The 27,312-nt window shown below is 36.6% G+C and overlaps 1 protein-coding gene and 1 long non-coding RNA gene across 2 annotated transcripts in view; one reads left to right on the top strand and one right to left on the bottom strand.

Moving 5' to 3' along the window:
* LOC307119816 (sodium channel protein type 2 subunit alpha-like) overlaps nucleotides 1-27,312 on the top strand; it is a 65,508-nt gene that overhangs the window by 26,568 nt on the left and 11,628 nt on the right. The gene's annotated exons all lie outside the window — the stretch shown is intronic.
* LOC307119650 lies at nucleotides 20,623-21,353 on the bottom strand. Its single transcript, XR_013815667.1, has 3 exons — nucleotides 21,291-21,353; nucleotides 20,940-20,977; nucleotides 20,623-20,716 (listed from the first exon to the last, which is right to left on the bottom strand). It is a non-coding gene; the product is annotated as an uncharacterized lncRNA (long non-coding RNA).

Here is a 27,312-nt window from a genome sequence, read left to right as displayed (position 1 = left end):
ATGCCATTACATTCTATACTTTTATGAATTCTTTTGAGAAACCATGAGAAAAGGGTGAATAATGTCTGAGAGTTAATGTTATTTATTACTATTATGTTTTTAACTATTTTGTTTAGCTGTATTTAGCGATGTGTTTGTTGTCAAACTCACTATATAAACTATATTTTTAATGATTAAAAAATGCCATTATTTTATTTAGAAAGTTAATAATTGTATTTTGTTGACAAAATATTTTAGTTTGTCTTGTATATTTTTTTGATTACATTTTAAGCTGTTATTTGGTCATGTTACGATGAACCCCACCTATGGGGCATGTTGTCACATTTCACTTCCATTCTTTCAGGGTAAATCAAGAAAAAAGTACACACTGTATTAATCAAACAAAACCACATAATTGTACTAGACATGTGTGCAATTAATGTGGGAAACAATTGGAACCCCAAGTGGATTTACACAAACTGAGAAAGTCAAAAAGTGTTAGGTTGTGCCCCGCTCTCCCCTATATAAGAAAATACTACAACATTCAATGTTTATTGGTAAAATGTAGCAGTTTCCAAGTGAAAATGTTTCTACAACCAATTTTTATTCTAGTTAAAAACTATTTTTCGAGAATAATGTCAACCATAGGGTGACCAGACGTCCCCGTTTTTTGGTGTTCTGTCCCCGACTGGAGCTGTCCCTGGAAATGTCCCCGTTTTACAGCTCATCCCGCAGATATATTGCAAAAAAAGCACCCGACCAACACACAGCAGCTGCTGGTTATAGGAGCAATCATGTAGTGATTATTTTCACCAGCAGATGGCGCTGTGAGATACGCTGACTCTACTTGGTCGCGCGCGCCGTTACTTCATGAAGAAGTACTTAGTACTTAAGTAAAAGTACAAATACCCAGAGATATATTTACTTTAGTAAAAGTACCAAAATGACAACCCTACTTAAGTAAAAAGTACCTGATTTTAAATGTACTTTAAGTATTAAAAGTAAAACTACTTGCATAACAATTGATTCTCTTAATGTCTATATTCTAATAATAATACAAAATAAATAAATAAATAAAAACATTATGGGCTGTGGCATTTTAACTAAGTTAGTTTTGGGTTAATGTAATTGTGCTTACCATCTGTGGCCCAGTTTACATTCTGTCTTAAAATTCTAGTTATCGGGTGATCTGCAGAGTTAAATATCATTATTCTGAAGCAATATTCTCACTATAGTGTTCAGTGAACAGCTTAAATCTGCATATTTGTGATTTTTTTACCTTTAATAAAGGGTATTTTTCCCCTAATCTTATTAAATATAGGCTATGCTTCAGCTTTCCTTTTATATTCTTAAATTGTATCAATACATAAGACAATATAGGGCTGTTACCAATCAAATTAAATAATTTACACTGAAAAATGACAACTTAATTAAATAATGTTATGAGATTGTTTTAAATATTTTTTGAGTACAAATAAGAAATGTTGGAAAGAATGTTTAACATGAAACTAAACTGCCAGTAGGGGGCGGCAGATATTAATGAGTGAATCATTGAGTCGATTCGTTCAAACGGCTGATTCGTTCAAGAACATTCGTTTATGAACATTCGTTTATGAACAGGTCATTGAATCTTTGATTCAACCGATTCATTCAAACACTGAATCATTCAGTAACACACTGTAGTTGCTTTGTCTGGAACTATTTTCGCTGCTGAAATGGAACAAAAACAGTCAATATTGCATCTAAACTGTAAGTGACTTTTTGATAATTAATTGTTTATGGAACTGTCCGTGTCATATGAAATTAGTGTCACATTTTCGGTCGTGATGGCATTCAGGAAAACGGCAATCTTGGTTTTTAACTGTATTATTTGTTATAAATATGAAAACTCCACATTTTGAATTGTAACTGCAGTGTGTGACGGAGTTTCTCTGTGCGAGCGGCGCATTTCTCCTCATGACACAGCACTACCGTCAGTTCATTACATGATATATTATTCTGGACAAGAGGACAAGCGTTAATGTCGAGCCCTGAAACTGATCAGAAAATGTAACGGAACGTTGTAGAAATGTAGAGTAGAAAGTATAATAATTGCTGCAAAATGTAACAAAGTAAAAGTCAAAAGTATGCACTATTGATTCTACTTAAGTAAAGTACAGATACGTGAAAAATGTACTTAAGTAAAGTAACAAAGTATTTGTATTTCATTACATTCCACCACTGCCAAGAGCAGAGCGCCATTATCGTCAAATATCAAAAGAAACATCGTTATCGCTTTCAAGGTAGTAAAATACTAACTATTGTCACAAATCACCAGTGAGAGTGGCCCTGATTACCACCTACTCCACCCCGGACACAAACTACATTTCCCATAATCCTTTGCCTGGACTCATCAGCACTCATTGATTACATCCACCTGTGTCTCTTTACCCTGTTTACCTCACCCTATATAAGCCCGGTTATCTCATTCATTCATGGCAAAGTCTTGTTTGTTGTAAACTGCATTTCTGAGCGTTTCCCTGGTTTCATGTCGCTGGTTTTGGATTTCTTGCCTGTTCCGTGGATTCCCCGTTTGCCTTATTGGACTGATTACATGAATGAATGAGATAACCATGCTAAACAACTATCAGCTTTCCTTTCACCTTGATTTGCTCACTCGTGTGTTGAGCGCTTGAACACAGAGGGTTCATCGCTGAGAGTTATTCAGGGCATGCGATCACGCAATCCACATCAGCCATGCCGTGCCATCCCATGATTTATAAGAGCCTGGATCATCATCTCCGTTTAACAGAGGAGAACGCGGAGAAACAAGAGCAGGAGAACGGGACACTTCATCTGATTAGTGGAGATCCATGTTTAATGAACGAACCACTTGATTATTGAAAACATTAATATTTCTGTAAAGAACAGCGGGAAACTATTTGTTGAATGATGCATTATTTAGGTCTGAATATAGTGATTGCAAACAAATTATGTTAATGAATACATGATGTAACAAATCACTAGAATGAGGGAATATATTTGCGGTTATTTATAACACAAGCACATTTTAATCTGTGTTTGGCTATTACATTCCATTAGACTAAAATGTGTTTCCACACTCTAAAAAATGTGGGTTAAAAATGGACTAACCAAGCGATTGGGTTGTTTTAAGCAAACATTTAGTCCAACCACTTGGTTAAAACAACCCAATTGCTGGGTTAGTCCATTTTCAACCCAACTTGGGTTACTTTTAACCCAGCATTTTTTAGAGTGCATGAATCAGTTCGTTTAACTGAATCAATTGAACTCTGATTCAATGATTCTTTCATTCAAGCTTTCAAATGACCTTTTGCATACATTAAAAAAACAAAAACAGTATAATTAGGTAAATATTTTTGTTTAATATTGTTAATTTCAGACATTATTTCACTCATAAATATTGAGATTGCCATTCAAAATTTCACAAAAGATTTCAAATTAATTTTTTTTAAAAACTTTCTATTCATCAAAGAATCCTGCGAAATAAAATGTTATCACGTTTTCCACAAAAATATGATCGTTTTCATCACTGATAATAATCATAAATGTTTGTTGATCAGCACATCCTCATATGAGAATGATTAGTGAAGGATCATGTGACACTGAAGACTGCAGTAATGATGATAAATTCAGCTTTGATCACAGGAATAAATGACACTTTACTATATATTCACATAGAAATCAGATATTTTACATTGTAATAATATTTCACATTTTTTACTGTATTTTTGATCACATAAATGCAGCCATGGTGAGCATGAAAGGCTTTAAAAAAATTAAATAAAATAAAAACATTAAAAAATCCCTGTCGACCTCAATCCTTTGAACAGTGGAGTATATATATATATATATAGTGGAGTATCTTTTGTGTAGTAATTTTGCTTATGTATAACGCAAGCAATTTTAATTTATGTTTGGCTATTAAATTTCATTATACTAAAAAAATTGATAAAAAATCAGTTTGTTTAATTGAATCAATTGAACTCTGATTCAATGATTCTTTCATTCAAGCTTTTGCATGACATTTTGCATGCATTAAAAAAATAAAAACAGTATAATTAGGTAAATATTTTTGTTCTATGGTTAATTACACATAAATAATGAGATACACTACCATTCAAAAGTTTTTTTAAAGTGGTGATGAATTGAGAAATCAACTTTCCCTTGAGCCTTTGAAATATAAAGGTCATGGTGATATAAGAATATCCTGGACGTTTCAGAGCTGAAAACTTCCTTGTTAGTCAAAGAAAAGCTTTTATAGACACCAGGCCCAGAAAACGAGAGCTCTCATACATAACTTTTATTAATACATAATTCATGTGACACTGAAGACTGGAGTAATGATGATTTGATCACAGGAATAAATGACACTTTACTATATATTCACATAGAACATCTGATCTACATTATAATAATATTTCACATTTTTTACAGTATTTTTGATCACATAAATGCAGTCGTGATGAGCATGAAAGGCTTCTTTCTAAAAAAAAAATAATAACCGACCCCAAACCTTTATATATTGAATATCATCAAAAGATCATCAAAATATTAAGATATAATTATTTTAGCTTTATCGCCAGTCCATAAATACTACAGAAACCCTGAGGCATAACGCAGCGCTCTTGTCTTGTTGTCTTTTCTCCATTGGTGTAATCTCGGACTCTATCGGCTTCCCTGGAGACCATGATCCATCACACCGGAAACACTGAGCACTCATTACCCTGATAATTCACAACCAGAGTCCGAGTCTCTGAGGAGTTCAGGAGCGGCCGTCCAGATTCAAGACACTTTACAATCCTTCGTTACGGGATTAAATCATTCAAAAGTGTTCTGGGGCCTCATTTATAAAACTGTGTGTAGGATTTGCGTCAGAAGTGGCGTACGGATGAAACATAGGACGTGCGTACGCACAGAAATATTCAGATTTATAAAGCCGTGCGCACGCACATCCTACGCAGTTTTCACTTAATAAATCACAATCAATTCTAAATGTAGCGCAGCTTTTGCGGCTTCATGTCACGCCCATAGTTGCCCATAAATAGTCAGTGAAACGCCCACAAGTTAATATTCATCGATTGCGAAATCATGGCAAACACAGAGAGGAAATTAAAAAAAAACGAAACTTCACTCAATGTGAGGTAGAAGTTATCGTTGGCGAGGTTGAAAAGAGAAGAAAAATGTTGTTTTGGAGTGACACAGTGTGGGCATTACTAATGCCAAAAAGGCACTTGAGTGGCAAAAGGTTGTAGACGCCGTAAATGCTGTCGCCTCACAACCTCGGACTATCGCCGAAATAAAAAAAGAAATGGTCGGACATCAAAGTCGAGGCAAAAAAGCGTCTAGCGCTCCATCTCCAGAGTGTGTCCTCTCGCTGTCTGAAGATGCGTTCTTCACTCCCAATCCTTCCATTCGCCACATCTTCTAGAGCGCAAGATCAGCCATTGTGCGTCATTACACATTGAGATGGGGCATTTTATTTCCATACATTTAATTGAATCTGACAAGCTACAGATGTCGGTTATATAATCTACGTGGAAATGGGAAATAGTTCCGTGCAAATGTAATGTCTTGCAGCTTTCTGAATGGTTGAGACATACGTCATTTTATCAAAAATAAAACTAAAGGCATATGCATGAATACCATGAACGTAGCTGATGAAGAAATTTTACTATGAAAACAACTTTCCCCAGTGGACAATTAATACATCTATCTATTTATCTATATATCTCCCTAATTATCTATCTGTCTAATTGCATCTATCTGCTCCGCCAGACGGACACTTGACGAGAATATCAGTTTTGTACATTAGCTATTTCGTTGTTTACCATATTTATGAGGATGAATTGCAATGCATAACATGCCAATATTATTGCAGAACATATTTCACTTTTCTTTTTGCAAATATGTGTTAATTTGCATTTATGTTGTAATTTTCGTTTGCTTTAGTTTGTTTTACACTGCAGATCAAACGGGTGTTCGTGTAGGCTGTTCATTGTAAGACTTGCTTTGTGAAGTCTTAATGTTATTTATGAGAGGCAGTATTGCCATTTCTTTTACACAACGGTCTACAGTTTCACACACTTTCACGTGTTTCTTCATCTGCCGACGGTGTCGCCATTTCTCATTTCACCCGTTTTTGTGCGTCCGCCTGGGTCAGAGCTTGCGTGAAGGACCGCACATTTTCCCGTCAAGTTTGCTTTTTATAAATACCAATTATTGCGTAGAGAGCGGCGCACGCATTCTTTTGTGCGTACGCAACGTTTATAAATGAGGCCCCTGGTCTCTTAAAGCTTAGTTCACCCAAAAATGTAAATGCTGTCATTAATGACTGACCCTCATGTGGTTGGACACCCGTCAGACCTCCGTTCATCTTCAGACACAAATGAAGATATTTTAGTGTAAATCTGATGCTCTGAAAGGCCTCCATTGGCTCAATGCACTTTACACTCTCAAGACCCTTAAAAGACACTAAAGACGTCGATACAAAGTCCATCTCACTACAGTGGCTCTACAATAACTTTATGAATCGGCGACAATAGTTTTTGTGCGCAAAAAAAACCTAATTTATGCTGCATTTTTTCTGATTTCTAATCTGGGTTTGTTGTGACGTGAGGGCATAATTTTACATTTTTGCATGAACTATTATTTCATTAAATTCTTATAATTTAAAGTTTATTAATTTAAAGGCATAGTTCACCCAAAACATGAAATAATTTACAAACCAGATTTTTAAAAAAATTCAATTGTATAATGTGTCACTTTTTCCCTGATTTTTGGAGTTTGTCACTTTAAATTGTGCAACATGATGACAGAATTATCATTTTTGAATGAACTATTCTTTCATTATATTCATATAATTTAGTGTTTAAGACAGAAATGTGTGCGACGCATTCGACTGGATTCATGTTTGAGAATATTAATTCATTTAACAATTATATTTTACATAGTTTGCACTCAATAACACAAAATAAAGTGCATTTAAAGGGACAGTTCACCTAAAATTTAAATCATACAAACCAGATCATTCTTCCAGTGCAATTTATGCTGCATTATTTCTGATTAATGATCTGAGTTTGTCACTTTAAACTGTGCAAAACGATGGCATACTTTTGAACTATTCTTATTATATTCTTATATTTGAAAGTTTATGAATTTAAAGGAATAGTTCACCCAAAAAATGAAATGAAAACTCGCCAGATCCTTTTTTTTATTGTTTAGTGTTGCACTTTTTCTCAAATCTTTTTGTAGTTTGTCACTTTAAATTGTGTTCGGTGCGACATGATGGCAGAATGATCATTTTTGCGTGAACTGTTCTTTAAATGCTGTTTGCGAGTGAAGATTACAGTAATTATAAGATAACACACTGTGACTTGATGCGGTCGGTCATTGATGTCCAGGCATGGCCATTTCCATTTCCATTTTCAGACACCATCTCTCAATAGATAACCGAAGAGCGACTCCCATAAAAACAGATTGGACTGCAGGAATCTGCATATATATTAGGAAATGTTCTGTAGCATCTCCTGCAATAATTAAGACTGTATGTATGTTTCTGGCTGAATGTCACTGGCTTCTCCGCTGGCGGCCGGCCCAGATATTCATGGACCTGGACCCTGATTCACTTGCATATGGCATATGAATCCTTTGGGTCATGCGGCGCTTTCTGCATCGCTGATCTGATGGCAGACGCTTATGATGTGGATCTGGGGTCAGTTGCACACTAGCATACAGTGAGCAGTTAGATAGGGCTCATCATTCTCACTTTCACATTCACATTACACAGCAAAAGCAGAGCAACTGTGTTCTCACAACATCCACGATTCCTCACAGATTGGCGGATCACAAACACAAACAAAGGGTTAAATAAGATCAGTTTAGAGATAATCTATTGATCTAGGCTTTATTTTAAATCGAGTTGTGTTACACCACTTCATTAAAACCTGCGATTAAAACCTCCATTTACGATTAATTTCCGCCGCTAACTAATACTAACATTCAGTTTCCTTCTTTATTGACCACCAGAAACTGTCTCTCTGATATATTCTCTCTGATATATAACTCTTAATTATAAGAATGAAAGAATAGTTCTTGCAAAAATGTAAAATTATGCCATCATGTCACAGCAAACTCAGATCATAAATCAGAAATAATGAAATAATAATAATTTAATTTTTAGGTGAACTGTACCTTTAAATGCACTTTATTTTGTATTATTGAGTGCAAACTATGTGAAATATCAATGTTAAATGAATTCATATTCTCAAACATGAATCCAGTCGAATGCATCGCACACACTTCTGTCTTAACCTCTACATTATAAGAATATAATGAAAGAATAGTTCATGCAAAAATGTATATTCTGTCATCATGTTGCGCAATTTAAAGTGACAAACTCCAAAAATCAGGGAAAAAATTGCAATATAAAAGAGTTGATTTTTTTTCTCTCCATATTTCTTTAAATTCATAAACTTTAAATCATAAGAACACTGTAACAATTATATGATCAATAAGTTATGACAACATACTGTATCAAGATTCAACTCATTTTTAATTCAGTTTCATGTAATTTAAGTTGAAATGACTTAAACATCCAAGTTGATTGTACTTAACAATTTAAGGCAGCAACTTTTACAGTGAATATAATGAAAGAATAGCTAAATAAAATAAAATAAATAAGTAAAGTAAAGTAAAATAAAATAAAATAAAATAAAATAAAATAAAATAAAATAAAGTAAAGTAAAGTAAAGTAAAATAAAGTAAAATAAAATAAAATAAAATAAAATAAAATAAAGTAAAGTAAAGTAAAGTAAAGTAAAGTAAAGTAAAATAAAGTAAAGTAAAGTAAAGTAAAGTAAAGTAAAATAAGTAAAGTAGAATAAATAATTAAATTAAATCAATAAATCAATAAATAAAAAATTAAATTAGCTATTCTTTCATTATATTCACATAAAATAAATAAATAAATAAATATAAAATAAAAGTAGCTATTCTTTCATTATATTCACATAAAATAAATAACATAAATCAAATAAATATAAAATAAAGTAAAGTAAAGTAAAGTAAAATAAATAAAATAAATAAATAAATAAATAAAAATAAAATTTTTTAGCTATTCTTTCATTATATTCACTGTAAAAGTTGCTCCCTTAAATATTTTTCCATGCAATTTATGTTACATTTTTTTCTCTAACTTTTGGAGTTTATCACTTTAAATTGTGCATGATGGTAGAAATTTAATTTTAGAATTAATTTAATTTAATTCTAAAATTAAAATTCTACCATCATGTTGCACAATTTAAAGCGACAAACTCCAAAAATGTAGGAAAAAATGCAACAAAAAATTGAAAAAAATAATCTGGCGTGTAAATGATTTCATTTTTTAGGCGAACTATTCCTTTAAATTCATGAACTCTAAATGATATGAATATAATGATATAATAGTTCATGCAAAAATGATAATTCTACCATCCTGTTGCACCGAACACAATTTCCAGTGACAAGTGTTTATCACTAAGATGTTTTTGGGGATCTATTGGTTTAAAGGCGTGCATTATTTAGTGTCAGATGTCAGCGTGAGATGAATAGTGATTCTCCAAGGCGCTTCTCTAGGGCATGTGCTGCTCTTTCTCTCGCCGATGACATTCTCAGGGCTGTTTGCGTCTGGTCTGCACGAGGGAGCTTTTATGATGTAATGTGTGATATGTCGCGCTGGTGGCGGAGACTGGGCTGACATTTGACTCTGGTTCTGTAACTTCTCAGTGTGGAGTGTGCAGATAACAGCCCTGACTTCATCCAACACACAGCAAACTCATGACTAAAGCCTGAGGAATTCCCACCATCATCACATCTTCCACAGCACAGCCTTACTGCACAGACTCATCATTTACAGCATTTAAAAAATATATTTTTATATTTTCCTTCATTTTTTATTTTGCTGTGCATTTTTTGTTGTATTTATCTTTTTTTTTTTTTTAAATGTCTCTTTAATTTTTATTCAGATTATTTTCAATTTTTTTTACACATTTTTACTTTAACAAAAATTTTACATTTCGCTGTGGCAAAAAAAAGTTTTCAGTTTCAATTTAGACAAATATTTGATCAATACGAATTTGTAAATTATTTAAAAATGTTCTTTTCTGAGGCTCGTTTCTGCCACGGAATAAAAAAGGTTATTGCAATTTTTTCTCTCACAATTATGACTCTTTTTTCCCACAATTTTGAGTTTATTTTTCGCAATTCTGCGATAAAAAGTTGTGTTTATAATTCACTTTACGAGTTTATAACTTTTCGATTTTATACCTCGCAAATGTGAGAAAAATATTACAATTGTGAGATGAAAAGTCACAATTACCTTTTATATTTTTTATAGTATTTATTAAAAAAATTGTTTTACATTTTTTCCATTTGAATTTCTTTTCACATTTTTTAATTTGTGCATTTTTATTGTTTTTAGTATTTAATTATTATTTAATTATGTCTGTTTAATTTTTATTCAGATTATTTTCAGTTTTAGTAGTTTGTTACAAATTTTTACTTTAGCAAAATTTTTAAATTTCGCCGTGGCAAAAAAACGTTTTCAGTTAACAATTATTTAATTTCAATTTAACCAAATATTTGATCAGTTCGAATTTGTAAATTATTTAAAAATGTTCTTTTCTGAGGCTCATTTCTGCCATGGAATAAAAAAAGAAATAAAATAAAAGGTAATTGCAATTTTTCCCTCACAATTCAGACTTTTTTCCCCACAATTTTGAGTTTATATTTCACAATTCTGAGAAAAAAGTTAAAAAGTTGAGTTTATAATTCACTTTGCGAGTTTATAACTTTTCGATTTTATACCTTGCAATTCTGAGCTTATTTCTCGCAAATCTGAGAAAAATATTGTGAGATTGAAAAAAAAAAGAGATTGTAAAATTGTGAGATGAAAAGTCACAATTACCTTTTATATTTTTAATATATTTTTATAGTATTTATTTAAAAATATTGTTACATTTTTTTCCATTTGAATTTCTTTTCACATTTTTAAATTTGTGCATTTTTATTATTTTTTATTATTAATTATACTTTAAATATGTCTATTTAATTTTTATTCAGATTATTTTCAGTTTTAGTCATTTTTATAAAAATTTACTTTACAAAAATGTTAAATTTCGCTGTGGCAAAATTTTTTTCAGTTTACAATTATTTTATTTCAATTTAAACACATATTTGATCAATTCGAATTTGTAAATTATTTTAAAATGTTCTTTTCTGAAGCTCGTTTCTGCAATGGAATAAAAAAAATTATAAAAAAAGGTAATTGCAATTTTTTTCTCTCTCACAATTCTGACTCTTTCACAATTTTGAGTTTATATTTTGTTAAAAGTTAGAGTCGTGAGATAAAAAGTTGAGTTTATAATTCACTTTATGAGTTTATAGTTTTTGGATTTTATACCTCGCAATTCTGAGAAAAATATTACAATTGTGAGATGAAAAGTCACAATTACCTTTTATATTTTGAATTTACTTTTTATAGTATTTATTAATATTTTTTAAATATTTTCCATTTTTATTTAAATTTTGGTTCAGATTTATACATTTGTGCATTTTTATTATTTAATTATTTTTTATTTTTTATTATTTCAGTTGCAGATTGTTTCAGTTTTAGTCATTTTAGCTCTTTAACTTAAACGAACAAAAATGACTAAAAACACGTTTTCAATTAACGTTTATTTTATTCCAATTTTTTTTTTAAGTTTGACTTTAACTCTTGCAATTCTGAGAAAAAAGTTCGAATTGTGACTGAAATAAAAAGTCGCAATTACATTTTTTATTTTTTTATGCAAGCTTCTGTAATACCAACCCCGCTCTGAGGGGCCGTTTACATGACGTTTAGAAAAAGTGCACATTTCTGAAAATGCTACGGTTATATTCTCTGTGTAAACTAAACAAAAACTCAAATGTGAAATGTGAGTTCATGCGTGTGCGTGTTACGTGTTCAGTCTATAGTGTTTCTTTACTGGACATCGCCATCTACTGGCCCGGCAGCAGAATACAGTGTTTTAGTCGTTTTTGCGGATCTGTACACAATCGTCTGTAATTATCGTCTGTACGCAAACCTTTTGAGAAACGCAAAGGAAAAACTTTTCAGTTTTTAGTTCAACTTTGTTTTGGGAGGCCTGCCTTTACATGCACATGAACTTCCCATTCTTCATCTGTAGGGTTTAATATGGAGTCGCCCACCCTTTGCATCTCTAACAGCTTAAGCTCCTCTGGCTTTCCTCAAGGTTTAGGAGTGTGTTTATGGGCATTTTTGACCATTCTTTGTTGGACGAGAAGGCCTGGCTCTCAGTCTCCGCTCTAATTCATCCCAAAGCTGTTCTATCGGGTTGAGGTCAGGACTCAAGTTCCTCCACACCAAACTCCTCATCATGTCTTTATGGAGACGCTTTGTGCACTGGTCATGCTGGGACAGGAAGGGGCCGTCCCCAAACTGTTCCCACAAAGTTGGGAGCATGAAATTGTCCAAAATGTCTTGGGAGTTCCTTTCACTGGAACTAAGGGACCAACCCCAGCCCATAATCCCCCCTCCACCAAACTTTACACTTGGCACAATGCAGTCAGGCAAGTCCCGTTCTCCTGGCAAACCGCCAAACCCAGACTCGTCCATGGGATTGTCAGATAGAGAAGCGTGATTGGTCACTCAGAGAACACGTCTCCACTGCTCTAGAGTCCAGTGGTGGCGCGCTTTACCCCACTGCATCCCACGCTTTGGTGATGTAAGGCTTGGATGAGCTGCTCGGCCATGGAAACCCATTCCATGAAGCTCTACACACTGATCTTGAGCTCATCTGAAGGCCACAGGAGTTTGGAGGTCTGGAGCAATTGACTCTGCAGAAAGTTGGCGACTTCTGTGACCCTCAGCATGCGCTGACCCCGCTCTGTGACCCTCAGCATGCGCTGACCCCGCTCTGTGACCCTCAGCATGTGCTAACCCCGCTCTGTGACCCTCAGCATGTGCTGACCCCGCTATGTGACCCTCAGCATGCGCTGACCCCGCTCTGGGATTTCACTGTGATTGAGTTGCTGTTGTTCCCAATCGCTTCCACTGTGTTATAACACCACTAACAGTGGAGCGTGGAATATTTAGTATATATTTGGCCTTATTGCACAGGTTTCTGATGTGTGTAAAGCGTCTGCAGGCCTAGAGCTTGATTTAATCCAGTGATTGGAGGGGCGTCCCATACCTTTGGCAAAATAGTGTATATTTAATGCTGCAGCTGCCAACTGTTCATATATCAATAGAAGTGATGATATAATCTCAGCACATGTGTTGTGATGGTAATGCGCACACACACACACACGCGGCTGACACCTCTCGTCCTGACTCATTCATGTTGACTTGAGTTAGTTGTGTTTGTTTGTGCTGATATGTGGAGCTGTGGCCTGGAACGGTCGGAGCCATTAAAACACACGCCGTGATGTCAGTGACAAGCTGCTCTCCTCCATCAGACTCGCTCTCTCGCTCTCTCGCTCTCTCGCTCTCTCGCTCTCTCGCTCTCTCGCTCTCTCGCTCTCTCGCTCTCTCGCTCTCTTTCTCTCTCGCTCTCTCGCTCTCTCGCCCCCACAGCGTCCCGAGCTGACCCCAGACACTGCTCCATCTTACCCCACACACTGCTCCATCTTACCCCACACACTGCTCCATATTACCCCACTCACTGCTCCATCTTACCCCACTCACTGCTCCATCTTACCCCACACACTGCTCCATCTTACCCCACACACTGCTCCATCTTACCCCACTCACTGCTCCATCTTACCCCACACACTGCTCCATCTTACCCCACTCACTGCTCCATCTTACCCCACTCACTGCTCCATCTTACCCCACTCACTGCTCCATCTTACCCCACACACTGCTCCATCTTACCCCACTCACTGCTCCATCTTACCCCACTCACTGCTCCATCTTACCCCACACACTGCTCCATCTTACCCCACTCACTGCTCCATCTTACCCCACTCACTGCTCCATCTTACCCCACACACTGCTCCATCTTACCCCACTCACTGCTCCATCTTACCCCACACACTGCTCCATCTTACCCCACACACTGCTCCATCTTACCCCACACACTGCTCCATCTTACCCCAGACACTGCTCCATCTTACCCCACTCACTGCTCCATCTTACCCCAGACACTGCTCCATCTTACCCCAGACACTGCTCCATCTTACCCCACTCACTGCTCCATCTTACCCCACTCACTGCTCCATCTTACCCCACACACTGCTCCATCTTACCCCAGACACTGCTCCATCTTACTCCAGACACTGCTCCATCTTACCCCACTCACTGCTCCATCTTACCCCAGACACTGCTCCATCTTACCCCACACACTGCTCCATCTTACCCCACTCACTGCTCCATCTTACCCCACACACTGCTCCATCTTACCCCACACACTGCTCCATCTTACCCCACTCACTGCTCCATCTTACCCCAGACACTGCTCCATCTTACCCCACACACTGCTCCATCTTACCCCACACACTGCTCCATCTTACCCCACGTACTGCTCCATCTTACCCCACTCACTGCTCCATCTTACCCCAGACACTGCTCCATCTTACCCCACTCACTACTCCATCTTACCCCACTCACTGCTCCATCTTACCCCACTCACTGCTCCATCTTACCCCAGACACTGCTCCATCTTACCCCACACACTGCTCCATCTTACCCCACTCACTGCTCCATCTTACCCCAGACACTGCTCCATCTTACCCCACTCACTGCTCCATCTTACCCCACACACTGCTCCATCTTACCCCACACACTGCTCCATCTTACCCCACACACTGCTCCATCTTACCCCACGTACTGCTCCATCTTACCCCACTCACTGCTCCATCTTACCCCAGACACTGCTCCATCTTACCCCACTCACTACTCCATCTTACCCCACTCACTGCTCCATCTTACCCCACTCACTGCTCCATCTTACCCCAGACACTGCTCCATCTTACCCCACACACTGCTCCATCTTACCCCACTCACTGCTCCATCTTACCCCAGACACTGCTCCATCTTACCCCACTCACTGCTCCATCTTACCCCACACACTGCTCCATCTTACCCCACTCACTGCTCCATCTTACCCCACACACCATCTTACCCCAGACACTGCTCCATCTTACCCCAGACACTGCTCCATCTTACCCTACACACTGCTCCATCTTACCCCACTCACTGCTCCATCTTACCCCACTCACTGCTCCATCTTACCCCACTCACTGCTCCATCTTACCCCACTCACTGCTCCATCTTACCCCACACACTGCTCCATCTTACCCCACTCACTGCTCCATCTTACCCCACTCACTGCTCCATCTTACCCCACACACTGCTCCATCTTACCCCACACACTGCTCCATCTTACCCCAGACACTGCTCCATCTTACCCCACACACTGCTCCATCTTACCCCAGACACTGCTCCATCTTACCCCACACACTGCTCCATCTTACCCCACACACTGCTCCATCTTACCCCACACACTGCTCCATCTTACCCCAGACACTGCTCCATCTTACCCCACTCACTGCTCCATCTTACCCCACACACTGCTCCATCTTACCCCACTCACTGCTCCATCTTACCCCACACACTGCTCCATCTTACTCCACACACTGCTCCATCTTACCCCACTCACTGCTCCATCTTACCCCACACACTGCTCCATCTTACCCCACACACTGCTCCATCTTACCCCACACACTGCTCCATCTTACCCCACACACTGCTCCATCTTACCCCACACACTGCTCCATCTTACCCCACACACTGCTCCATCTTACCCCAGACACTGCTCCATCTTACCCCACTCACTGCTCCATCTTACCCCACTCACTGCTCCATCTTACCCCACACACTGCTCCATCTTACCCCACTCACTGCTCCATCTTACCCCACTCACTGCTCCATCTTACCCCACACACTGCTCCATCTTACCCCACACACTGCTCCATCTTACCCCAGACACTGCTCCATCTTACCCCACACACTGCTCCATCTTACCCCAGACACTGCTCCATCTTACCCCACACACTGCTCCATCTTACCCCACACACTGCTCCATCTTACCCCACACACTGCTCCATCTTACCCCAGACACTGCTCCATCTTACCCCACTCACTGCTCCATCTTACCCCACACACTGCTCCATCTTACCCCACTCACTGCTCCATCTTACCCCACACACTGCTCCATCTTACTCCACACACTGCTCCATCTTACCCCACTCACTGCTCCATCTTACCCCACACACTGCTCCATCTTACCCCACACACTGCTCCATCTTACCCCACACACTGCTCCATCTTACCCCACACACTGCTCCATCTTACCCCACACACTGCTCCATCTTACCCCACACACTGCTCCATCTTACCCCACACACTGCTCCATCTTACCCCACACACTGCTCCATCTTACCCCACACACTGCTCCATCTTACCCCACACACTGCTCCATCTTACCCCACACACTGCTCTCTGTCTGAGACGCTGTCAAGAGCAATGAGACGTGTTTACTCACTCAATGCAAACACATCTATCTATCTATCTATCTATCTATCTATCTATCTATCTATCTATCTATCGTTCTATCGTTCTATCGTTCTATCGTTCTATCGTTCTATCTAGCTATAGCCAAGGCACAATTTCTAGTTTTCAAGTTTCTCCAAAGCTGATGAACAGGTGACAGTATTTGACTGTGGCGGGATGGAGAGCTGAAGGTGTTGTGGTCGGTGTATTTGGTGCAGAACGGCTCCAGTCACAGATGAAAGACTCTCTCTCTCATTCTGAGCAATACTTTAGGTGATTGGACAGAGCTTTGGTGATGCGACTCTAACGCAGGATTTAGTGAGCGAGCTTACCAATGTGTTTGAGCCCTTAACAAGCAATTATTCTAATTAAATACCTGTATATGAGCTATTTAAATGATAATTTCTCTCTTTATTTAAACGCAACAAACTGAGATGCTCTGTGTATTCTGAGCCCTTTCTATCAGAACCAGCATTAACTTCTTGAGCAGTTTGAGCTCCAGTAGCTCGTCTGTTTGATCGACCACACGGGCATCAATGAGCCTCGGCCGCCCATGACCGGTCATAATGTTATGCCTGATTGGTGAAAACTGAATATTAAGAGCTGCAGTTCTGGAGATGCTCTGACCCAGTCGTCTAGACCAGGGGTTTTCAAACTTTATGATGCCAAGGACCCCCAATATGATGAACCTTTTATGAGGGACCCCTTCCTAAAATCAATCAATATTTTTTTATGTATGAAAAACATTAAAACTGTTAGATAAATAGTAAGTGTGACATTATAAATAATATTGTTTCCAAACTTAAATTGGCTACATTTAAAGGGATAGTTCACCCAAAAATGAAAATGATCCCATAATTTCTCACTCTCAAGTCCTCTTAGGTGTATATGACATTCTTCTTTCAGACGAATACAATTAGAGTTATATAGGCTCTCCCAAGCTTTATAATGGCAGTGAATAGCTGCCCAAAATTTGAAGCCCAAAAAAGTTAAACCATCCATCATAAAAGTGCCCCATATGACTCCGGGGGTTAAAGGATTAGTTCACTTTTAAATAAACTTTTGCTGATAATTTCCTCACCCCCATGTTATCAGAGATGTCCATGTCTTTCTTTCTGCAGTCAAAAAGAAATGAAGGTTTTGGATGAAAACATTCCAGGGGTTTCCTCCATATAATGGACTTCAATGGGCTCCAAACGGTTCAAATGACAGTTTCAGTGCAGCTTCAAAGGGCTTTAAACGACACCAGATGATGAATAAGGGTCTTATCTAGACAAACCATCAGTTTCTGAGAGAAACCCAGCAGTATTTATGCTATTATTTTACCTCTTATCAGACGAGCGTGATCATCTCTGAGCTGATGCCACAATTCTCAATATAATATTGAAGCGTTCGGTACGGCCGTCACGGTTCAATACGCGCTTGTGAATTGCGGTTTTTCGGTTTTGCATTTAATTAAGTATTTTTCTACAAATTCTATCATTTGCCTCCATCCCAATACTGAACAACACGACATACATTCACATCACACGTTACTGGTGGAGTAATACTCACGGAACACTATAGTTATTCACAATCACCAAAGTTCATTATTTGCTTGCGTTTTAAAGCCTTGCTGGCGTGTGCGCGGTTTTAACATGCGCTTTTCAGAGCGCGCGCACAAACACACGATTCAAACACGCGATTACTGGACTAATCGTCTTACTGCGCTAATACTGTCAAATACACACACGGTTAACATAAACACAGTCGGTTATGTCTAAAGTGAAAGTAAACGGTGTGTGTGTGTATATTAGATGTGTGCAGGTCTTTAATTGACAGTAGCACAGCCTATAGTGTACACTCTGTCCTTAAAGGGACAGTTCACCTCTAAAATTATGTCATTATTTACTCACTCTAATATTGTTCCAAATCTGTATTCATTTCTCATTTTTGAGTGAACTATCCATTTAATGTTAATACAACAACAAAAGACAAAGAGAAAATCACACTGTAAAAAGATTACTGTGAAAAATACAGTAACTTGCTGGCAGCAATTAGCTAGTAAGTTGCTGTATTTCATTTCACAGTATTCTTACTGTAAATGTAATCGCAGTAACTTTAAAATTACTGTAATTTTTTTACAGTAATAATCACAGTACTGTATTTCATAACTACTACTGTAATGGGGATTACTGCATTAATTTTGTGTACTGTAAAATAAAGACACTGTCACAAATGCCATTTATTTTCTCACTTTTAATTTCAAAAATTCATAAAATAAAAATAGTATAGCATCATTTTTTTCAATGTTACAATTTTTCTGTGAACATTTAATTTCATCACTTTTCTGAACATACAAAAAACACTTTTCTGAACAAACAAAACAATCAATATTTATTAAAATGTTTGGATAAAATTACAAATGTATAAAAATGTAATGATTTAAAAACAGCAGGATTTCAAACCTGTATATTTTCTGAACATATAATTTTTTTTCAATAAGTTAACATTTCTCTGTGAACAATTCATTTCATTTTAACACTTTTTTGAGCAAACAAAACAATCAATATGTATTCAAATGTTTGGGTAAAATTACAAATCTATAAAAATTAAATGATTTAAAGGGATAGTTCACCCAAAAATTTGTATTGTGTCATCATTTACTCACCCTCAACCTGTATGGATTTCTTTCTTCTGCTGAACACAAAGAAAGATATTTTGAAGAATGTCGGTAACCAGACAGTTGATGGGTCCCATTGACTTCCATAGTATTTTTTTTCCTACTATGGAAGTCAATGGGACCCATCAACTGTCTGGTTACCGACATTCTTCAAAATATCTTTCTTTGTGTTCAGCAGAAGAAAGAAATTCATACAGGTTGAGGGTGAGTAAATGATGACACAATTTTCGTTTTTGGGTGAACTATCCCTTTAAAAATAGCAGGATTTCAAACCTGAATATTGTTTTTCTCCAAGAAGTTTTTTTTTTCTTCATAACTATTATTCTTTTAAAACTTGACCTGGACTTCCTGGGCTGGAGTCTTCTACCCTGTAGAGGAAGAAATTCATTATTAATATAAAAGTTTAAAAGCAAGACAGATGGGTTGATGACATATACATAAAAGTTTTAAATAAATATTAGTATTTTTTTATATGCTTTGTTGGTGGTTTGTGGAGTAGCATCCCCCACATCTTTATTTTATAGCTTGAATAAAGATGTAAAATGTAAATTTATTTTCGTTAACACAAACTGTAACATCTGTAAAAATAACAACCTATTTTTAAAAGATAAAATGTAAATATTCTTATATTCGACTCTTATTAGACAGTATTGGTTTCTGTCATTTGCCATTACTTTAATTTTTAATAACTGTCTTAATATTATAAAATTGTACATGAATATCCCACATTTCTGCCACAATACCATGTTTACAGTTAGAGATAAAACTGTGAAATTTATGGTAAATGTTTGTGAGTTGTGAATGGAAAAATATTCTAACTGGCTGGTGTTGTCACACAATGTTCCACCTGTTTTTCATGTCAGTGTTGTTGAATCACCTTGTGTTGACGCTGTAAAACTGCATGATTTGAAAATGATGCTTGGCAGGCCTAAAGGGATAGTTCACTTTAAAAGGAAAATGCTATTATCATATACTCAACTCAACCTCAAGTTGTTTCGAACCTGTATGAATTTTTTTCTTCTGCTGAGCACAAAAGAGGATATTTTGAAGAATGTCGGTAACCAAACAGTTAACTGGAGCCAGTGACTTCCATAGTATTTTTTTTCCTACTATGGAAGTCACTGGCTCCAGTTAACTGTTTGGTTACCGACATTCTTCAAAATATCCTCTTTTGTGCTCAGCAGAAGAAAGAAATTCATACAGGTTTGAAACAACTTGAGAGTAAATTTTAAAGTGAACTATCCCTTTAATAGACAAGTTGCGGGCCACCTCTGACTTTCAACCACCAACTACCCACCCAAACTGGCTTCCAGTTATTCCAAGGTAACAATTAAAAGTCTCACCTGGTATTAGTTGTTCTGCCAGTCATACTCAATGAAGTCCCTGATGAATGATGCCACGTGTGGATTGAGGCAATCGTTTTTTTTTTAGACCACCTTCCCAGTTCGTCTGCTAATCTGGACCTTTGAAAAAAAAAAAAAAATGACGTTATAAATGTAATTTCGCCAGATAAGACAAATATTAATACAATATTTGCTCCCAAAAGTCGGGAATGGCACTTCTAATTAGGCTATTAACAATCTAACGTTATAGTTTCTGCAGCTTGAAGGCAATGAAGTTCAGAAAAATCATGAAATTATTAAAAATATGTTAAGTAACGTAACTTAGCTGCTACGTTAACGTTACCTCTAGCTGCGTTTTCTCGGCCCGCTTAACTTCAATGTCTGATTCCTCAGTCGGCAACAGCAAGCAAGAGAAAAAAACGAGAGATTATTAAACGGCTACCGCGCCAATAAATACAAAAAATTACACCATTTTAAATTAATGTCATTTCACAATGCTAACGTTAGACTTTAATCAAATTAAAGACGTTAAAAATTTAATGTTGCCGGATAAGACAAATCTTAATACGTACAGCCCATGCTATGCTCCCACAAGTTTGAAAAGCATTTCACCAATCTCGTTGGTTTACGTTCAGAAAAATCATGATGAATCACTATGAAAAATAGGTTAAGTAGGCTATTAGGCCTAACGTACCTCAGCTGCGTTTTCTTTCAGCTCGAGACCGTCGAGAGTCGGCAGGCTAGGCTCACTGCCGCAGCCTCACGCGCAAGTGGTGACAGAAAAAAAAGTGATCATATTATGTACCAAAAGAGATCACATACACAATTCCAATTTAATTTTTATTTAACAATGCTATAAACTAATGACGTTATCAAATGTTGCCAGACTAGAAAATATATCGAAATCATGCAGAAATATATATGTGTGGTAATAAAATTATAAAATGCACACAACATGAGACGTTTACTACGAAGTGTGCTGCTCATTACTCTTTTCTCTCTCAGTGCACTCTTAAAGTTGAACAAACAGGTGACTTTACAAGAATAAACTTTGGAAATAAATTATGTTACCTTTCTGAAGTAAAAAATGCAGATGAAAGTGGGAAATCTCGTAGCTTTCCTTGGCTGAAAAAAAATCTTCTAGAAATTGCTGTATTGTGATTCACAGGGGAAAAAAAATACTGTAGAATTTACCCACCGTTGAAAAAAGACCATGATGCTTTGCAGATCTACAGCAACATGCTGTATACAGGTTCTACAGTAAGTATTTGCTCATTTTACAGTAATAATGCTGTGAAAACTACAGAAATTTGTTACAGTGCACTCACTGCTCTTGACTGAAAAACTTTAACACAGTAGATTTAATAAGAATCAATGTATATTTTGTTTTATAGTGAAGTCTATGTAATGTTTTATTTTTACATTTATTCATTCAGTTTCAAACGTAAATGCTGCTGTACAGCTCTGAGCTGACACTGTAAATCTTTATATATATATATATTATACAATACACTAGGAATGTGTACAAGGTTTTTTTTTTAAAGTAAAGTTTTAAGTTTAAGTAAGGTTTTTCAATTCTTTTAAGTAAAATAAAGAAAGACTATTGCAATTAAAAAAAGAGTATTTTTTCTCTTTAACCTCTTGCTGTTGCTGTCGCTTAAGAATAGAATAGAAAAAACTGATGTGACAAGCCATCAGAACCGAACCGAACCGAAAACCGTGGTTAAAAACCGAGGTGTGTATTGAACCGTGGACTAACTGTATTGTTGCATCCCTAATATATATATATATATATATGAAGAATGTACAGTCAGTAAAGAAATGAAAATGCCTGTGATCTATGTAATGCATCATTAAGACTCAGACGAAATGAACCTCAGCACTTGCTCTGAATAATGTGTCGGTTTGAATGTGTGTGGGTGAGTTTCAGGGCCACTGAGCGAGTCTGAGACGTTTGTTCTGTGCTGTTAAAGCCGGACGCCGCAGGGTTCGCTCTCTCTCTCTCTCTCTCTCTCTCTCTCTCTCTCTCTCTCTCTCTCAAAGGAAACGTGGCGGTCAGAAATTCTGCTGCGAGGCGAGAAAACAATTCCGGCATGTTGGGTTTTTGTTCAGGTTCCACTGGACACAATGTGGGCTTGCCCGCCTTCCGGGCTGCGCGTTTCTGAAATGGTATGGAAATAAAGACTGGGATTATTCTCGGTGCTCAGACTCAGGAAAGACAGGAGCTCTTAGGGAAATCAGTTTAACCCCTGGATGGAGTGAGAGAACGTTCATCAGGCAGGAGTCTCTATGGGGTTGATCATGTGTTTGGTCCACAGAGTTCACACTCAACTCTGAGCTCATTGAAGCTGTACGTGATTCACTTAACAAGCTGTTGACAAATCTTGCTTTGCATTTTTGCATATTTTGTTGTAAGGATCATAAAAACAAAGTACTAGCCACCAGGGTTATTGTTGCTAACTAAACCCGAAACACATTAAAATCAGGTCCCATTGGTTGACGTTAGTTTATGTATCATAACATCAGCAATGCATTTGTTACTGTAGTTATTAATCTGTGTTAATGTTAGTTCATTAAATATTACTAACAGACACAGCTTTTGATTTTAATTTGTACATTTTTGAAATTAACATAAACTAAGATTAATAATTGCTTTAGAAGTATTTTTCATTGCTAGATCATGTTAACTAATGTAAAAACAATCTTTAATCTAAAATGATACCATTAAAATAAAATAAAAATATATATATAAAAAAAAGATATATATATTGAAGCACTAAAATTATTAACTGGAAATAAATACAAGCTGAAATTTAAATTTAATAGTTTAAACCTAAATAGTTAATATAATTATAGTTATAGTATATATAATTATAGTATAAACTAATATAACAAAAGTTTATAACAAAATAAATTTTTTTTTAACTAAAATTAAAATAACTGAAAATATAAAATGAACGAGAAAATAAATAAAAACCGAAACTGAAGTAAGGCAAAAACTAAAAACAGAAATAATTGAAATCTAAATAGTGGTATTTATACAAATAAATAAATAAATAAATACAAAAGCGCATGCAAAATAATTTTTTTTTTTTACTAAAATTAAAATAAATTAGAAATGATACAATTAATAAATCAAAAACTGAAACAGGATTATTTAAATTATTTAAACCTAAATAATAATATTTTAATATAATATTTTTTTTAATATAAATTAAAAATAAAAATGGAAAGAGTGCATAATTGTCACAGGGTGTTTTGGTGACGGTTCATGTTCATTGTTTTTTAGTTTATCATGGTTATGTTTGAGTGTGTCATGTTGTCTTGTTTTCTGGTCTTGTCATGTGACTCCCATGCCCTCATGTGATCTTGTGTCGTGTCCTGTCATTGGTTCCTTGTCTGATCGGTGTGCACAGGTGTCTTGTCTTGTCATGAGTCTCAGTGTATTTAAGCCCTCATGTTTGCCGTGTTTCTTTGTCTGTTATTGAATGTTGTAACCTGCTGTTGGTGAGTTTTGTTATAGTTAATGCCAAGTCCTTGATTTATGTTTTGATTTATGTTAAGATTTATGTTAAAATAAAACTGCACTTGGGTCCAGCAACTTGCCTCTTCAGTGGAATATTATTACAATAAAATTAACTGAAAATATAAAATTATTAACTGGATATATAAAATTAAAACTGAAGCAGAAAATAATTTAAAACGAAATATATATTTTTTTTAAAGCTAATAAAAATAACCAAAGTGCATAAGAAAATAAATGAACTGAAAATAGACAAATAAAAGCTAATTCTACACTCTAAAAAAATGCTGGGTTAAAAACAACCCAAGTTGGGTTTAAAAATGGACTAACCCAGAAATTGGGTTGTTTTAAGCAAACATTTAACCCAACCGCTGGGTTAAAACAACCCAATTGCTGGGTTAGTCCATTTTCAACCTAACTTGGGTTTTTTTAACCCAGCAATTTTTAGAGTGTACATATGAATAAAACTATAAATAATTGTAAAATAGCACATCTACTGTGGTTCAGCGAACTCTTTTCCATCCCTTCTACCATCGAGAAGCGTCGTCGCTCGGCTCTGCTAATAACCACGAGAGCCGAATGTTTACACCAAACATCTGATTCAGGGTTCAAGGAGCCACTTGTTGAAACTCAGCGCCATTGTTTTAGCTCAAACATGGCTGGGATTTCAGAGTGTCAGTGTGCAGATGTTCCCATTGTGCTCCGGCTCCACACCGCATGCCTGAACAGATGAGAGATGATCTCTCGCCCAATCATCCAATCCAGCGGAGGAACAGATGGCCCAAGAGCGTTTGAGCTCACTTCCCTCTGGAGCACGTCTGATGTGGATAATAGTGTCTTTTTATTTGCAGACACGTTCAGTCGTAGTTGTGTCTGTCCGGTTCTCAGACCAGCTGCTGAACGCTAGCAGTGCCAAGAGACGTCAGGATCAAACCGCTAACGAGGTTCTGACGGATCTATTATACATTATAATTATATATTATAAATCTCTGGTGTCCTCAGAATGTGTCTGGGAAGTTTCAGCTCAAAATACCCCACAGATCATTTATTAAAGCTCGTCAAATTTGCCCCTATTTGGGTGAGAAAAAATGTGTTGTTTATGTGTGTGTCCCTTTAAATGCAAATGAGCTGCTGATCCCGCCCCCCTTCCAGAAGAGGGCGGAGCCTTTACATGAGCTTCAGATACTCCATCAACAACAAAACAGGCCAATCTCACTCAGATAAAAAATGTCAGAAATAAGCAGTTGTGGTTTGTGAATTATGCAGACGGTAGCGTTTTCAGGATAAAACTAACGACACAGCTCTAGTCTCTGTGAATACAGTCAGAGATGATGCTAACTTTAGCCAGATTAGCCGTACAGCGTTCTGCTCATTCAGAAACGACATTAGCAATCATTCACAAAATATGAAGTGCCATCCTCACTTGTTTTGGATATGAAGTTAGAGAACTTAGAGAGTGTTAGTACACTCTAAAAAAAAAGGCTCGTAATCATAGGGGAACCTTTTTTAGTGCTATATAGCACCAATTTTGGTGCTTCAGTGGTTCTTCAGCGGTTCTTTAGAGGTGCTATATAGCACCTTAGTCAAAGAACTGGTGAAGAACCTCTGAAGAACCGCTGAAGAACCACTGAAGCACCAAAATTGGTGCTATATAGCACTAAAAAAGGTTCCCCTATGATTACGAGCCAAGAACCATTTTTGGTGCAATATAGAACCTTTTTTTCTTTTAGAGTGTATTGACCCGTCCTTCAGAAACTACTTTTTCACAACTCCGCCCTCTTCTGGAAGGGGGGTGGGGAGCAGCAGCTCATTTGCATTTAAAGGGACACACACATAAAAAACACTGGTGAAGCAGTCATCCGTAAAATGATTTGCGCAACTATATAACATTTTACCAACTTTTTTTGGCATTTTTTTGTTGCTGTGTTGAGTCTATGAGACTCGCATGTTCGTTGTAACACATTGTAATACTCGAGCGCTGATACAGCGAGTGAACAGAAATGGCGTCTCTGTGCTTCTCACTCAGGGGCGTGTCTATGCTAAAAGGGCCAATCATCACCAGTCATGGGCGTGGCTTCCCTACTCTTATGAATATATGAAATGAAACAGCTCATTATGAGAGATTGATAATGATTGATGGGGATTATAAAAAAGTATTGGGTGGATTTTAACCATTATAGGCTGGTTCTTACACACATTATGCTCAATTTTGCATAATATGTCCCCTTTAACCCTGAAATGCATGACTGTTTCACCATTCATTCTTACATATTGTCTTGCATATTAGCGACCCGGATATGTATCTAACACTGATAGATCTCTACCTGCCGCGATAATATATAAAACTCCTGATATTAGAGCAACAATTACAGAAGGATAAAATAAAGCATATTTTGTTACCTTTTGTAGTTTGGAAGGGTTCAGTTTGAGCAAATGTTTTATAGCATCAGAGCTCATTTCAGTACATTCAACATCTGGCTCATATTTGCCATCTCAAACATATTCTCATTTTCAACGTCTTCAAAATCAATATTTTGATGGCTGTCAGTAACAGTAATATTTGATAGCGTTCAGTACTTGCGCTGCAGTAAATCTGAGCCAGTTTTGCAGATTCAAATTATTATTGTTTTGTTTTCTGCCTGCGGTGACTATGAGTGAAACGTCACATCATCAGTGTGTATCAGACATTGCCACCTTGTGGAGTAAAGCTGAATTGCACTTATTTCGTCATTATAGTTTCATTTATTGTTGTGCAGAAAAAAATATATGTACACTCTTACACACCTCAGGTCGTTAGTGACCCTATACAGTTTTTACAAAGAACTAATGTTAAAACAGGCATTCTTTTTGTCTTGTTATATTGTTTATAATGAATTGATTGAGGAATACTAAGAAGGTTGATGTCTAACTTTAAAAAATAAATGAGGAAGAGGGTGCTGAATGACGTCCCGGGTCGCTAAAGACCTGAGGTATGCATTTAAGGGTTAAGAAAACGTGAGAAGAATTTGAATTTCTGAAAAAAGCCTTTTAAAGTTAGGATAACCTCTAAGTTACTCTTTTTAGTATTTCTAATTTACTTTAGAAACCTCTTTCCTAAGAAGATTTTTCACGAAGATGTTTCTTTTGAGAAATAAACCCTAGAATAATCTCCTCTAGACCATCAAAAATGAATTTTAACAAACTAAGATTTGCC

The sequence above is a fragment of the Gobio gobio genome, assembly GCF_949357685.1.
Source record: "Gobio gobio genome assembly, chromosome: 23".
In the NCBI taxonomy this organism is placed as follows: Eukaryota; Metazoa; Chordata; class Actinopteri; order Cypriniformes; family Gobionidae; genus Gobio; species Gobio gobio.
The sequence above is the reverse complement of the archived record's forward strand: the minus strand, read 5'-3'. Positions and strand labels throughout refer to the sequence as shown.